Here is a 16,306-nt window from a genome sequence, read left to right on the forward strand (position 1 = left end):
TCCAAGCCCAAAGTAATTTTTAATGTGGGTATTGCAATCTTGGTTAATCCCAGATAATATTTTATGGGGAGATTACTATATGCCTGCTAAATTAATCTCCATGAAGATTGCTACTTAATGAAAACCGAGGGTACCTGTAGGGAGGAAGCATGATAGGAACATATGTTCTGTCCCTGTCCTTGAATTAAGGATAAGTATTAAAAACAAGTTATATAAGGTACTGACAGACAGCTAAAAGCCTGATGATGGCTTCAGCTCCAGAAGATATTCTTTGGCATGCAGCAGACAGGTATAATAATAATGTAAACTTTTTTGGGGTATTTATTTTCTAGGAGATGTCTCACTTTCATAAAATGAACAGAAGAAAACTGGCTAGGGAAATGCTTTACACACTGGAAAAATGTTTTGCTTGTCCTGTGGCTAGATGAGTTTGGATAGAATGAACTGGCATATCTGAGATATACAAGAAAGACAGGAAAACCTGGCATTTTTAAATAAATTCAAGTCTCCAGGGCCAGATGAATCACATCCAAGGATATTAAAAGAACTGGAAGAAGTAATTTCAGAACCTGTTGCCAGTCTGTTCTTTCCCTGCTTTTAAATCTATCCCCTACTATTGATGGGAAAACTTGTCAATTAATCAATTAATCTGTTCTGTTTCTGTGCTGGAATGCTGGAATTAAGTGATATCAGGAAATGGTATCCTTCTCCTCCTCTCCCATTCTCTTTTCCCCACAGTAATTGAGATTAAAGTTAATTTATGTTTACTAACCTTTGCTAGAATTATGAAGTTGCTATTCTTAAAAAATACAGAATGGCAGAACTATAGGAGGGCAGAGTTACAAGAGGATAGCTATATTACCACAGATTAGTGAACTGGCACTGTTGCACAAATGCAGACAAGGCTGTAGCCCGGGGGGGCGGGGCGGGGGCTAGGAGTCCACCCCCCCCCCCTAAAATTTTCAGGTTTTTTAAAAAAGCTGGTTTACTCATGAATTTTAACTGGTTAACCAAATCTCCATGACTTTCCACTGAAATTTATCTGTCTTGAGTGTCCACTGAAGTTTAGCGATGGAACCTGATTTCTAAATTATTTTGTGTAATGGAACTACTCTTCATGCTTCACTTTTAAAAAGTTTGTGCCCCCCCCCCTTGAATTTTTTTCTGGCTGTGGTCCTGATGCAGATTTGTGCAATAGTGAGGATGATCAGTCGAGAAAAGTGCCAGTGTTTGTGATTGTGTGATTGATGTGGAGTAGTGGCTTTGTGTGATAAAGTCCACAGTTTTTGACTACAATGTGGTTCTGTTGAGAAAAGGCTGGAAAGATGAAGAATAATGATAGTTAAGTAGTCCTTCTCTTGGCCATTGAGATGTCCGAAACATACACTTCTTGTTTGTGAGTGTGTGTGTGTGAGTGTGTGTATGTGTAAGAGAGAGAGTGAGAAAAGAAGAAGAAGAAGAAAGAAAGAAAGAAAGAAAGAAAGAAAGAAAGAAAGAAAGACAGACAGTTGGCTTTCTTTTGAAAACTACTGAGATAATGTGTAGAATTCCAAATCATGTGCTGAAGAAAAGAAAGCATGCACTTTTTAAAAACCGTGCAACAGTTTCATTTCAAAAGCCTTGAATTGTGCTAATAATGATCCCTACACACACACACACACACACACAGTATAGATAGATAGATAGATAGATAGATAGATAGAGAGAGAGAGACGCTAAAAGTGAAATTCATCCAGGTTTGTCAGATTTTTTGTCTGAGCCAGTTCTGACACATCAAACAAAGACTAGCTTTGATGGGATTGCAAGATGACCAGAATCTTTTTACAAATGCTAGACACATCATATTCGAAATATTAACAAAGAGCAAAGGGAACAGTTTGAACCTGAATTCTATTGAGAGAAGACAACTTTCTTATACTCATCTGTGCTCAGTGAAAGATAATTCCAGTTTGCTTTTTCATTATATCTTTGGATAGGAACAATTCTCTTAGGTCTAGACATTTCATTGCATTTGCCTTTTTAAAAAGTAAGAAAAATCAGCATTTTATTTCAAATCTCTTAAGAATAAACTTAGGAGAGCAGCTAAAACATTGATTTACAATATAGAACCCCGTTGCACATTTCATATAGCTGTGGGTGGATATAGCATACATTTTAGGAAGTCATAAAATAATATGAGTATTACAGAGCAACAAGCTACATTAGTCCAAAATACATAAGACACTTGACTATGGGATAACAAAGGCCACAAACTCATTTATTGGTTGCATCTGATAACAGGGTTGGCAACTGCACATGGTCCCTGGATCCTAGCACTGATCAGCCTATCTGCTGGATCAATGATCCTGAAACTGGTAAAGGCACCTGCAATCCATTTCCAACACCTCTACCATCACTAGAAATGTGGTTAGGAGGGGGGCATTGCAGAGGTGAGTGTCTAGCAGCAGATCTGGACTTTCCTGTGCAGCCTATTACCCTGGAGTCCCTGTAGGGACGCTACATACTGAGCTTGATCTATATATATATATATATATATATATATATATATATATATATATATATAAATGTTCTGATAGTTTTTCCCTTAACTTAAACAACAAAACTACATAACCAAAACACACCAAATTTGGCCACAAAAGACATGGTCATCTGGACTGTGTTTTTACATCAAAAAAACAAGAAAAATAAAGTCCTAATTAGAGGGTTAAGCTCCGCCCACTTTGTCTCCTAGCAACCCACTCAGCCATTTAATGGTGCCCAGGGCCTCTTCAATCAGGCCTCTTCCACACTGCCTATAAAATACAGATTATTTGATTTTAACTGGAATATATGGCAGTGTAGACTCCAGGCATTTCCACACAGCTATATTACCCATTTATAATCTTATATTATTTGCTTTGAACTGGATTATCCTGAGTCCACACTGCCATATAATCCACTTCAGTGTGCATTTTATACAGCTGTGTAGAAGGAGCCTCATATAATCCAGTTCTAAGCAGATAATATAAGATTATAAATATACAGTAGAGTCTCACTTATCCAACATAAACACCCCAGCAGAACGTTGGATAAGCGAATATGTTGGATAATAAGAAGGGATTAAGGAGAAGTCTATTGAATGTCAAATTACATTATGATTTTACAAATTAAGCACCAAAACATCATGTTATACAACAAATTTGACAGAAAAAGTAGTTCAATGCGCGGTAATGCTATGTAGTAATTACAGTAGTTACGAATTTAGCACCAAAACATCATAATGTATTGAAAACATTGACTACAAAACCATTGACTGCTAAAAGGCCGACTGCATTGGATAATCCAGAACATTGGATAAGCAAATGTTAGATAAGTGAGACTCTACTGTAATATGAAATATTTACTGTGGTATAATAATACAGAAGAATATAATCTCTAAAACCAGGACAGTAAATAAAGAGCAACACTCTGAAAGCAGGGAAATTGGGAATTCCAGAAAGGAAACAATCAGGGCCAGCTAACACTTCCCAACAAAGGATTCTCCCAGGCAGGAAGCAAACAGGCTTTGAAGCTGCAAGGCCATTAAATGCTAATCAGGGTGGCTAATTGCAGCATTCATACATGCCACACTGAGACTATTAATTGCTATTCAACCTGGCCAACCAAGGATTCTGCAAGGTAGAAGGTGACCAGGCTTGCAAGCAGCAAGGCTATTCAGTGCTATTCAACCTGGCCAACCAAGATTTCCCCTAGATAGAAAACCCCCAAGCTCTGAAGCCACGAGGCTATTCTGTCCCATACAACCAGGCCTAGAAAGGATGCCCTATGTAGGAAGCGGCCAGACTTTTAAGCTGCAAGACTATTCAGTGCAGTTCAAGCTGGCCAAACAAGGATTCCCCTACTAAGGAAGTAGCCAGGCTTCAAAGTGGTTTTTTGATTGAGGGTGCTACTCCAGCTACTCCAGAAAATGGCCAGGCTTTGAGGCTGCAAGGCTATTCACTGCTATTCCACCTGGCCAACAAATGATTCCCATAAGCCACAGCAACACATGGCTGGGCAAAGCTAGTATAAATATAAATATTCCAGTTTCCAGGCCAATGCCAACTACCCCCAAATTGTGACAAAGACACTTCTAGCTCATGAGTAGAACCGATATATAAAGGAAGAGTGGATGGGTCGAGTTCACAAAGGTAACGGCAAGGTAATTAAGGAAGAAAGCCTACTTATATACTTAGCTGATAGACCAGAGGGAAGAAGTATTCCCTCAGGTCCACCCCTTTCTGCCTGTCAGCTTGAACCAACAGATTCAAACTAATTGGCTGCCCTTTCCTGCACTCTCAGCCCAGCCTTGTGGTGCATGAAACCTGCTGGAAGAGGGGAGAGCCATGGCAGTGGAAAGAAGATGGCTGTTTGGGTTCATCCCCTTCTCCCGACTGCAATTGCCTCACCTGGTCAGATGAGTGGACAATTGTTCATGTAACCAAAAATCTGACAAATGATGATCAGAGTTTTGCCTCATTTCCCTGCCTGGCTAGCATTCTGAAGAAGAAGGCATGATAAAATTCTCTTCACCAGTTATTGGGATGATACACTGAAGTTAAAAATTCCTAACAGTTATTTGTATATGTTAATGTCATACATTACTCCATGCTATGCCTCCTATGTCTATCTTTGAGGAAGACTTAGATTTCAGAAGAAAGGGTTTTGATAAGATCTGTTAAATTTCTTTTGACAAAATGAATTGTGTCTATGTTCACATGCTAGAAAATTGCTATTGGGTTTGATCACAAGCAAATATATAGAAATATTTGATTTTTTCCTCACTCAAAATAGCTGAGAAATTTTGGGAGAACCCAATAGAGGTCTTGGAAAACCAATGATATTTGTCAGGGTCCTTCATTTTCAATTTGAATCCTAGCATCCCAATGGGCTATCACTCCCCCCCCCCCCCCAATTCAGTTTCAAATCCAGTAAATATTAAAAATTATTTGAACCCTCTTCCTATTCTTTCTCAATATTATGAACATGTCTAAAACTTCAAATACCTTGTATTTGGCATATGAAATATAAAGTAACTAAAAATAATACTAGTAGTGCCTTCATTTGAACAAAACAGTTTAATGTGCTGAATGCCAGTTTCATATAGAGTAATGATTTACCTTCCATTTTCAATAGAAATCAGATATACCTCTGTGCAGTGTGCACTTTTCATGATACTTACATTTTTCTTCTATTGATTTCTAGTGCCAGGATCCTGTTTTATTGGAAGTATCTTCCCCACCAATTGCAAAATGTCAACTCAGTTTACTAATACCACATCTTTTCCATCACTGGATTCTATTCAATTAAGTGCCCACCTTTGCCAGTGTTCAAAGTGCAGAGCTTGCCAAAAAAAGCAATACAGTATACAATATACAACACGGTGTTCATTGATACCTTGTGTTTTATCCAAATGAGATAGATTAAGATGACTGCCACTGCTTGTAGTAGCTGACAACCTGTCTGCATACAGTATTTATGTGTTAAATAATATCAGGCTTTACACAGATATGTGTAAGTTCTAGATATGCTGACTTAGAATTCCTAGTCAAATTCAGTGATACTCACCCCAAAGTAAAATTGTTTGATATTACAGTATTACATTGACACAGTTAAGGAAACTTCTTGTGGGGCTGACAATTCAAGCCCAAGAGATTACTCCTGCATTTTGGTATTCCATGCTGAATTCAGAAATAAGATATTTTCCATTCTTCCATTCCACTGTCCTTCCCATTCTCATCCATGCTAACCTGCTATAGATGGTGATGAAAGAGGATTAGATCTAAAGACTAGAACAAAGTGAGAAGTAGCAGTGGAATAAAGAGATGTGTTCATGTTTCTTATTTTATTTAAGGTAAAGGTTTTCCCCTGACATTAAGTCTAGTCGTGCCCGACTCTGGGGGTTGGTGCTCATCTCTATTTCTAAGCTGAAGAGCCGGCATTATCTGTAAATACTTCCAAGGTCATGTGGCCGGCATGACTACATGGAGCGCCGTTACCTTCCCTCCAGAACAGTACCTACTCATCTACTCACATTTACATGTTTTTGAACTGTTAGGTTGGTAGAAGCTGGGGCTAACAGCGGGAGCTCACTCCACTCTCTGCATTTGAACTGCCAGCCTTTCGGTCAGCAGCTCAGTAGTTTAACCTGCTGCGCTACTGGGTTTATTCATTTTATTCCTACCCTGCTCCATCTTACCTCGAGGCAAACATTAAATCCCGCAAATATAAAAGATCAAACAAATATACACAATTAACCATTAAAATCAATTAAACATTTAAATACAAATTTAAACCAATTAAAACATGTAAAACTTAGCACTGATCCCTTATTCACTTGATTCCCATATGTTATTTGTGCACAGTTTCATCACCCCTCTTAATGCGAAAAAGGTTTTGAAAGCTACTTTAATTAGAGTCCTGCTAGAGTATCGCCCCAACATAAAACCAATTGTGCAACTGATTTCCCTTTTGGAGACATAGGACCTCATAGGACAGGGTGGATTTAGCATCTGAGGACACTTTCACCCTGTCTAATGGATGGAGCTCCATGCTGGACATCATACTACTGTGTGACACCCAGCAGTCCCTGCCCCCAACTGAGTGAAAGCATCACTGGATGCTTTCCCCCAACACAGAGGGCTTCCTGTGTTGTGCTGGTTCCAATGAAGTGAGCACAGAGCCTCACCGAGAGGGTGACAATTTTCCTGTGTACTGGGGAAAGCGTCACGTAGAAGGAGCTGCATGTGGAGTGACAGATTTACTCCATTGCCACTCTCTTTCCTCCCGAATGCCAGGCGAAGCTGGATATTTTGTCTGGCCTTTATGATGAGGCCTCAAGCAAAAGTATTTCCTAGTGCAGTCAGTCATAGAATCATAGTATCATAGAATCAGAGTTGGAAGAGATCTTGTGGGCCATCCAGTCCAACTCCCTCAGCAGGAAAATCACATTCAAAGCACAGATGGCCATCCAGCCTCTGTTTAAAAGCCTCCAAGAGAGTTAAACAACAGCATGATTTCATATGACACCAGAATATGATTTTATGATGGATCAATTGAGCTGGAATTGCTTTAAAACAAAACTGGAAAATATATTTGAAATTCCTACGGGAATGTCAATAATTCTTGTTGAAATAACAATTTACATATACATATAGATTGAAGAATAGTAAATGTTTTTTTTAAAAGACTTCCTAATAGAATTCTAATAAAGCATTTAATTTCTGCTATACAGGTGTGTGTGTGATTATTTTAATGGGTGCTTATATGAAAGTTACTGAAGCTAAATATAAGAAGAGACCAGCAATACAACATTTGTTTATTCAAATTGAAATTCTGCTATAGTAAATATTTTTGGTTAAATATTATATTTGCATTTTGGTGAGTACTGCTGAAGTAAATAGGTTGAAAGAATATCCTATAAATGGACTTTCCGCGTTATACTATCTGCAGTCTTTTTCACAGTGATATCATGTTTATCTAATTTTGATGCTGTTGTTTAACTCTCTTATCATTTTACCTTTCTTTCAATTTTTTCTGTTTTACTTCTTTCATGTACATTTAAACATTGTAGCTTGCTTATTTGCTCAAAAGTAGGGAACAGTTATGGGCACCACAATTCAAGAAAGGTATTGAGAAGCTGGAATGTATCCAAAGGAGGGTGACCAAATTGATAAAAGATCTGGAAAACATGCCCCATGAGGGGCAGATTAGGGTGCTGGATAGGTTTAGATCAGAAAAGAGGAGCTCAAGACATGACATGATAGCCATGTTTAAGTATTTGAAAGCCTTTCATATGGAGCCAGCATGTTTTCTGCTGCTCTAGACGCAGAGGACACTGAGCAATAAATTCAAAATAAAGGAAAGGTATCCCACCTAAATAATGGGAAGAACTTGACAGTGGAATATGCTGCCCTGGAGAGTGATGTCCTTCTTTGGAAATTTTTAAACAGACTGCCATCTGCCATCAGTACTTTGATTATTTTTGCATGTTAGGGGGTTGCACTACACCATCCTTAAAAAAAAAAACACCCTCAAAACCCTGAGACATGAAGAAAGAAATATTTTTAATACTCAAAAAGGTTTTGGCTCTTGTCCTGCTTCTCACACAAATTAGGTAAGGATCTATTTTATCTTCTTTGTATCCAACTATATCCTCTTCGTCCTCTCTAGTAGGGAATCTGGAATATTGCCTGCATATGGAAAGATGACATGATCTTCTGGATCAACATTTTTTTCTAGCTTCGAACTACACAAAACCCCAGCATAGGGAAACATTTAGGACCTCAACACACTTACCAATTTAAGCATCCTAGAATGCTTGACAGACAATTGAGGGATATATGGGCATACAGCCCATCACACCGTCCCTCAACTTCCAGTGGAGGCCCCACCTCCAAATGACATGGAAATCTTCTAGGGCGCTTCCTCAGTAACATGGGAAGGCTATGTTGTCATTGGAGCCAGAACACTTTTGCCCTATTTGGACGATTCTTCTCCCTTGTAATGAGGGAAGCATCAGTGCAGGAGCGGTGCGCAGGGCAACAGGGTCATCCTGCGCACCTGCCATTTTGCCATGTTTGCTGTGTGTCCTTAGATCAGCCATGGGTATGCTCTGGTTCTTTCTCAAGAAAAAGAAAGACAGTGGAGTAGAAAAAAGTAAAAAATAGTCATTTATTAAAAACAGAACTCAGCATACCTTTGGATATATGAGAGGCTCTGGTATTGGAAAGCTCCAATATTTCCCTTGGAATTGTTCCCTAAATGACATTGTGAATTTCTGTCTATTGAATATCTTGGAGTCAGTTGCATCAACCATTTTTGTATCCAGTAATGTTTGATATTTCAAGAAAAAGAAATAAATGTCAAGACTAGAATTACATAGAAACATCAAAATACTATCACTATCCTGACAGATATAGTACATCATGCTGTATTGTTGTAACACTATATTGTCACAGAATCAGTTTAATGCATATGTGAGGCTACTGTAAGGCATACAAAGGAACTCAAAAACATCAAGTGTGTGCCCATTGATACTTAGATCTAAATTTTGATCAGTGTAGATTTGGATGACAACATGTTCCTCTGTATGCTTTCAGGTTTGGCAGATTTGAAAGCTTGGCTATGAAAGGCACTGGCTGAGGATCAGTTTTGAAAGGATAGAAAGGATTTTCATTTGTAGAGAGAATGAGGTAGAACTATCTATTCTCATGTTTTGAAGACAGTATTTTTGAAACTATGGCAGAATAGTCTAGAAGATCTTTTTCAAGTGACTTCAGTAGAGCACAACACATCAGAGGTTTCAACAGTCAGGGGTTCATATTAAAATTAAAAATTTGCCATGCTAAAATGTGTATGATATAAAGTTGAGGTCCCTGGCAGGGCACTCATAGGAGCACTCTCTTTGAAACTTTGCTGTTTGTTTGTTTGGACTACTTGACAGTTAGTTTGATCTTTCCCATCAACACATCAGTTTCTTTCTTGAGGAGAAATTACTCTGAAAATTCACAATCTAGCTTCAGTTTGTACCTCCCAAAGGCACTTTTTTCCTCCCTTCTTTCTTTGTACCACTTTGATCCACTTCAAATTACCTTCACTGAGGAGCCTGAAGAATGTCTTCTGGAACATGAGCCCTGGTGAACCATTTTTTAAAAAAACAAAATGGAAGAAGACCATTTTATAAATGTGCCAGGTGATGAGCACCATACAAATGTGCCATTGCATTTCCAGTTTTTTTTTGTTTTTTTTTTGTGAAAACTGGGCAGTGAAGGAGATTTTTGGCAAGAAATTCAACTCAATGAAATGTAGAGATAAGTTCTGAAGATACCCTGGACTTCCAAGTAGGCACATGAATGACCTCAATTGCAAATCAAGCCTGAACTCTCCCTAGAAGCCAAGATGACTAAATTGTTGTATTTATTTTGTACATAACCTAAGAAGAAAAAGTGGGAAAGATGAAGATCACATTATAGGTGAATAGACTCAATCAAATAAGCCACAGCCCTGAGTTTGCAAGACTTGAACAAGGTTGTAGATGACAGGATGGCTCAAAGATCACTCATTTATAGGTTCACCATATATAATAATAAATAATAAATATAATAAATAAGTCTATTTATGACAAATAAGAACAAGAATTATTGTACATGCTTTCATGAAGAAATGTTAAAAAATCTTTCTCAATGTCAAAGTCTATCTTGAAATACAGAGATTGCTTATGGTGTGCTCACTGGGTAAGACTTGTCATTAGAGCAAGAGTAAGAATGAGTTCCTTTTTTGATTGAGGTTTATACCATTTTGCTAAATTTCTTTGTGCAAAAGTAATGTCTTCTTCTTTTGTGAAGCAAACCACACACATGCCCATGCAGCAAGTAAAAACGAATTGGTTGATTGATCAAATGAGGCACAGAACTCACCCAATGTTTCTGATTTTTAGGAGTCCTTACAACAAGGTACCAGCTCTCATAGCTTATCCCATTTGTGCAGTTTTTGGATATTGTGAAATTAGCTTAGTTTATGCAAAGGTTCTTTTTACTAATGTGAAATATCTTTTGAGAGTGACAGAAAATAACTCACTACCTCACAAGCCATCAAAATGTTTTTGTGACAAACAAAGATTTGCACCCTTAAGAGGCAGCTAGTGGGTGTATGTGAGCACCTTGTCTTTCCTGGTACAATCATCTCTTTGGTTGTTTTCAGCTGGTGCAGCTCTCTACACTTTAGAAAAGGTTCAGGGGGAGACGTCTTGAGGTATCTCTTCTCATGCGGTCCCGTCAGCTCAGGAAGTGCAAGCAACCCAGATATTGTTGATAGGAAACACATACAAAAAAATAAAAATATAAAATAAAAACACACAGAGAGAACATTTGATCACCTGGAAACAATAACTTAAACTTAAAAATGTCAGCAATAAAACAATAGCAGCAACAAGATCTAAAATCTCTAATGATCCATAAGAAGGCAAACAACTGGAATTTTTTTTGAGAAATTGAAATAAGTTTTAGTTTGTTCACCAGTCTTGTCCCAGGCTACAATAATTCTCTCCCTCTCCCTCTCCCTCTCCTTCTCCCCCCTTTCTCTCATTCTCTTTGTGTGTAGAAACATTTCAAGGCCTAAATCTAATTGACCTCTGAATCAATGAAACATATTTTAGTGTAGACTTACCAAGTTCTCATCGATTCAATGGATCTACTGAATATGGGGTTAAGAACTGGATTAAGGTCATCTTGGTGTGTACATATTATTTTCCTATAGAAAATATTTATAGTTGCATGCCAGTCTTGTCATGCATCTGAGATCATTCTTTGCCTTTGAAAATAACAGATGAGTTATCATAGATTAACTTCTCCAGGGGATGAGAGGGCATACTATTGATTTTATCTCTACACTTTTAGGCACCCAAATGGTTTCTTTCCAGCACATTCATAGGAAAGTTTTAGAACTGCAGCATCCACATTTATTTCATGTTAAAATGTTTGTAGGCTTTTCAATCACCTTTGCTTCATGTGAAATCCTTCATCTGTCTTCATCTTCATGTGGAGAATTAAGAATTCTTATATTCTGGTGTTTAGCATTTCACAGGAAATACATCTAAAAATAGTCACTGGCCAGAATCACTTAATACTCTCTCATGGTGCATTAGTCTATAGTAATTTCAGAACAGCCTGACTATTTCACTTGTTTTGTTTATTGATTTGAAAAATAATGTGAAATGTAGAGAAGTGCTTCTTATATTTCCTGAACAGAGGAACCAGCAATTATTTTTCTTAATGGGTCATGAACCTGCACCATATTTGTACTCATTGGGTAAAATTATTTCTTTCCTTTTTGGAAACTCTTCAGGAACCAGTAGCAGATGGCTTAAGGACAGGCACTAGTACAGATTAACACCGTTTTGAGAAGCATTAATGTAGAGCTACCATATTAGTTTTGGACTAGAAGTCTGATAGTCCAGGGTTCAAATCTCCACTCAGCCATAGAGGCCCACTGGGTGACTTTGAACACACTCTTGGCCTTAGAGGAAGATAAACTGCCCTTTGAACCAATATTGTCAAAGAAAATTCCTTAGGATTATCATATGTTGGAAACGACCTGAAAACACACAGCAGAACAATGTAGAGAAAGAAGACTGAAGGGGGTAAAAGAAACTGTGACTATGAATAGATTCTCCCTACATGTCCGGGCACCTTTTAAAATGTCAGCTCTCTTCGACAGAATGACAGAAAACCCACATATTATTTTTCAGGAAAATAATGGCTTGAATACCCCAAAGGTCTCAATTGGCCTTTGAAGTGCTTGAATCAGCCGTCAAACCCCTGGATATCTACTTTGGTTTTTTTTCAAGTAATTTTTTATTCAAGACAAAATAAAGAACACAAATTATATGTAAAACCATATCCACTTCGAACTGAAATTATTACCTTATCAGGTGAATTAATTCACTTTCCTAGATTTTATGACCGTCTTAGATAAACAGCATGTAGTCATTTTGTTTTACTAGCACTGTGATCCATTTTATTGCCCTGTACTAGATGATGATTATAGGAAATGAGGGTACCTAAATAAATTTTATAAGGGGTTCAGTCAGCCACTGACCTTTGAATGATGTCATGGTATCCGTTTCTCCCATTTCATTCATTCCTTCATTCCTTTTGTTTCGGGCAGGAGCACAAAACAGGAATCCCTGCCCAGAATGAAAAATAAGTTTGACACGAAAGAAAGTGGGAGCAGTTACCATTTCCTTGCCTTCTTTTTGGGCCATGTGACACTCCTCACAAGGCCCATGCAGAATAGCTATTTCCTTCTGAGCTCTGCCTGTTAGGCCAATTGGAGGAGAAGAACACTGTCCACCTCACCTGCTGGGAGGAAAACATCTCAGAAATGATATCTTAACATCTGTCTTTAAACTCACTTCTCTTTTGCAAATGGAGAGGAAAGCATAACAGAAATAGTGGTATCGTAAAGTCTGTCTTTAAACCCACTTCTCTTCTGCAGATGAAGGGGAAAGCATAACAGAAATAGTGGAATGTTAAGTAACACTGATGCTTTTAATCCAGGTCGTAATGAAGGATATGACAAATCATGCCATTGCCAAAAATGATGGGAAGGAAAGGGGAATTGTCTCCAGTTAAAGAAGAAGTGAAATAGTGGAGCTGGGCACTGAGCTGTGTGTGTGATGTGTGGAGCATCTTTGACATTTGGCAGGAAGGAATGGTGCCCTGCACTGCCTCCCTCCTGCTTCTGCTTCTGCTTCTGCTTCTGCTCCTGCTCCTGCTCCTGCTCCTGCTCCTGCTCCTGCTCCTGCTCCTGCTCCTGCTCCTGCTCCTGGAGAAGTTAGAGGTGATGCCAGCAGGGAGAAAGACAGAATGTTTTTAAGGATATTTTATTTATAGAAAGAAAAATCCCGAAACATCAGGGGATGACCCAAACGTTATATAACTTGGTGGGCTAAAGGTGGTAGATGTGCCCTCCATGTGTGGCAATTTTCACCCCACTAGTCCTAAAACTGATGGGAAGGGGAGCCTGGGGAAGCCTACCCATAGTGTCCAATGGGCTGAAAATTTTCATATTTTTGGACACAGAATGAAAACACCCACTCGGAAAGGCATCAATTTTTGAAGACACTTCAAAATGAAAATGGAGGCTTTATGAATGAAACAAACAGAAACGGATAGCAATTCTATAAAAATGCACAAGTATATTACTGACAGTGGTGAGAACTTACTTGGGCAATTATAAATTGTTAACCTAGGCCCGTTCCACACAGCTTAATAAAATGCCACATTTTCTGCTTTGAACTGAGTTATATTGCAGTGTGGACTCAGAAAACCCAGTTCAAAGCAGATATTGTGGAATTTGCTGCCTTGATATATTCTGGGTTATATGGTTGTGTCGAAGGGCCCCTAGAGTTACATAAACTTGTGACTGTTTTATATTCACAATGCCTACATAGCCTCCAGTTTAATGTATATATAGGTAATGTGAAAGACTCCCAATTTGCATTTATTGAGCAGCAGCCACTGAAACTGATGAGAATTTGTTTCCCTCTTGATTGGACAGCAGCTGGATGATGATCCCAGAATTTTCAAATGAGGGGGAGTGCAATACGGATCCTGTTTTGTCTGCTACACTGGGAACGGTTCAGAGAAAAGGGGTGGGACTGTCAGCTGCTTCTTGATCAACAGGCTTCCATTGATTGCAATGGCTGCTGTTCAATAAGTGGGACTGGAGGGAATCAAGATGGGGGGGGGTACTGTGTAACACTATAACTACAGTGTACAGGCAGTCCCCAATTTATGAACAAGATAGGTTCTGTAAGCTTGTTCTTAAAAATAATTTGTTTGTAAGTTGAAACAGGTACGGTTTTTAAGTATAGCTCTAGCCAAAAAATCTATACTTTAGTTTTGGATAGCACAAGGAAGGGTTAACAACCTGTGAAGTTTGTTTTGCTCCGATTTGTTTCTGTGCTCCAATTTAAAAGATTTCACCTCATTTTCTGTCTTTGTGATTACTGGATTTTGAAAAAAATGGCTAGTTGTGAAAATAAGGATAGGCGAGAAAGCTTCAGTAGAGACACCTTTTCCCCCATGATAACTCTTCCACAAGTAAATTTTCTTTCCTAGGGGTAAATTTTTCTCACTTCCTGTTGTCTCACCCTCATTTTTACCTCTAAGTCTTTTGTAAGTCGGTTTTTTGTAACTCTGGAACAGCCTATATTTGCATTCATAATTTCCCAACAGATTTCTAGCCTGCATCTCCCACTTATTGCCCCACCAATACTTTTTTTTTGTAGAGGTTGCCCGAATCTGAAACATATTTGAAGGCATATGATATTTAAACCCTTGGTTTTATTCTGTGCTTGTGAGCTTCCATAGGAACCTAGCTACTTGTCACTAGATATAGAATGCTGGATTAAACAGTCTAACTCTGAAACAAAAAGCATATTTGTGTTTCTATTCAGACTTTTTCTCTTTCTTTCTCTCTCTCCCCCCCCCTCCCCTCCAATCAGATGGTCTTCCAGCATAATGATCCAAGCACTTATGATGGTGGTCATTACTAACCTTGTAATATGGATAGTTTTGAACTCCTGAAATGCACACTGGCTATAACCTCCAGAAGTTCATGTAGGCTGTTCTCCTTAGATTGACAAAATTGAAACACTGTTGACAAGCAGGGCACTGACATTTCTGAAGTGCTGCTAAAATTATGCCCTGGGTTATTATCTAGTTTCCCATGCCTTAATGTCAGCGGATACATGCCACCATTGAGGTGACACTAGCTGGCTTCTTGAGAGCTGGCTTTAAGGGAGAATTTTAGTAGATATAGTGTGTGACTGTGTGTATATGAGAGAGAAATTGAGAGTGAAAAACAGACAGAGAGTGCAGGGAGAGAAGAAGCTACTACTGCTAAATTTCTTTATTTTTTGCAGAGGATAAAGGTACAAAAGACTTGTCTATAATGATGTCTGGAAATTATAATTGTGGGTGATTTCAGGTATGATTTTAACAAAATGTCAGCTTTTAGTCTGTGATGGCAGAAAGGTGTTGTCGGAGACAAACACAATTCCTTTTAGAGGATATAAACATCAATTACTGTAATTTTGCTTCCTGATACACTAAGTTCTCTATCATAACCTTGTTTTTCTGGATTCTGATTTGTGCTTGCAGAAAAGGGCTCAGACCAGATGGGAAGAGCTGGCAGTATAAAAGGTGGGGGAGGCAGTACAAGAAGCACAAAGCAGATGTAAGTAGTACATATATCTTCTTTTTACACTTATTTCCCAGTTAATGTATAATGCAGATTTTGCCTAAGGTCAAGTATTCATAGAAATGGTATGCGTTCTTGTTTCTCTCACACATTTCCCATTGGTATAATAGCAAAAGACTTATCTCACATCTTATACAGCTGTTATCAATGCTGCATTGTCATCTAACAGGAGACAGGAGTGTCATTATTATTTTTAGAGCACTGAGATACCTCCTACACCCAAATACACACACACACCCTAAAAACTAATTCCAGAAAACAATTATCCTCATTCAAATTCACTTCTGTGTGTGATTTTCGTTCTTTTCTTGATTCATTTTTAAAAACATGATCACCCATTATTGCCGATGTTAGTTGCTAAGGCTTTCATAGAAATAATATTAGTGATGGGTATTTTTAAAATACACTTTAAACTGAATTTGGAAGTTAACATACTTCCAAATTTAGCATATACAGTAGAGTCTCACTTATCCAGCATAAATGGGCTAGCAGATTTGGATAAGCGAAAATGATGGATAAT

This window comes from Anolis carolinensis, chromosome 4 (assembly GCF_035594765.1).
Source record: "Anolis carolinensis isolate JA03-04 chromosome 4, rAnoCar3.1.pri, whole genome shotgun sequence".
Lineage (NCBI taxonomy): Eukaryota > Metazoa > Chordata > Lepidosauria > Squamata > Dactyloidae > Anolis > Anolis carolinensis.